A 1,482-nucleotide genomic window follows, 5' to 3' on the forward strand; every position below is an offset into this window, starting at 1 on the left:
TTGTCCTTCGGCTTAACCAATGCACCGGCAGCATTCATGGATCTAATGAATCGGGTATTTCAGGATGTGCTCGACAAATGGGTAATTGTTTTTATTGACGATATCTTGATCTACTCCAAGACCGAAGAGGAGCACACTCAACACTTGAGAATGGTATTACAGAGATTGAGAGATCAACAGTTGTTTGCCAAGTACAGTAAGTGTGAATTCTGGCTTGAACAAGTTGGATTCCTGGGGCACGTAGTGTCTAAAGCTGGAATCGAAGTAGATCCTGCTAAGGTAAAAGCAGTAGTGGAATGGGAAAGTCCCAAGAATGTTACTGAAATTAGAAGCTTCCTGGGTTTGGCTGGATATTACCGGCGTTTCATCGAGAATTTTGCTCGGATCTCAGCACCAATGACCAAGTTGACTAAAAAGGGTGTGAAATTCGACTGGGCAGAGGAATGTGAGAAGAGCTTCCAAGAATTGAAAGAAAAGTTGGTGACTGCCCCTGTGCTGACTATTCCTGAAGGCACAGGTGGAATGACAGTCTATACCGATGCTTCCAAAGTTGGTTTGGGTTGTGTTCTTATGCAACGGGGGAAGGTAATAGCATATGCATCCCGACAACTAAAGGAATATGAGAAGAATTACCCCACTCATGACTTGGAACTAGCCGCAGTCATTTTTGCCCTTAAGATCTGGCGACATTATTTGTATAGGGAGAAGTGTGAGATATACAGTGACCACAAAAGCCTGAAATACTTCTTCACCCAGAAGGATTTGAATATGAGACAGAGAAGATGGCTTGAACTCATGAAAGATTATGACTGCGATATTCAGTATCATCCCGGCAAGGCGAATGTAGTGGCAGATGCATTGAGTCGGAAGACACAGACTGTGTCGCTCTCATACTTAGCAGTCAGCTCACCACTTGTGCAAGAGGCGATGCTAATGGATGAAACCCTCTTGTATGAAGGGGCAACCTTAGAGCTTGAACCTCAACCGGAAGACCTTAAATGGTTGACGGTATCCTTATCGGCTCTACAGGTGCATCCGGAAATTAGGCAAGAGGTGATAATGAAGCAACCTTTGGATCCTGAATTGTAGCGGATTCAGAGTTAAGGTTCAAGACCAAACTATAAACGACCCAGATTTTACTTTAGCCAGTGATGGGGCATTGATGTTTCGAGACAGATTGTGTGTACCCGATGATTTGGATATACAAGATAAGATAGTGAAAGAAGCACATAGCTCCGAGTACACACTTCACCCAGGAAGTACCAAAATGTACAAAGACCTCAAACAGAGTTATTGGTGGCCAAGCATGAAAGTCACCATAGCCTTGTATGTGGCGACTTGTCTCACCTGCCAGAAAGTGAAAGCTGAGAGGCATCGACCTTATGGTACCCTTCAGCCACTCCCAGTACCAGAATGGAAGTGGGAAAGGATTACAATGGACTTCGTCACCGGACTACCAGGCACACCTAAGGGAATGGATGC

This window comes from Macadamia integrifolia, unplaced genomic scaffold (assembly GCF_013358625.1).
Source record: "Macadamia integrifolia cultivar HAES 741 unplaced genomic scaffold, SCU_Mint_v3 scaffold1132, whole genome shotgun sequence".
NCBI classification, from domain to species: domain Eukaryota; kingdom Viridiplantae; phylum Streptophyta; class Magnoliopsida; order Proteales; family Proteaceae; genus Macadamia; species Macadamia integrifolia.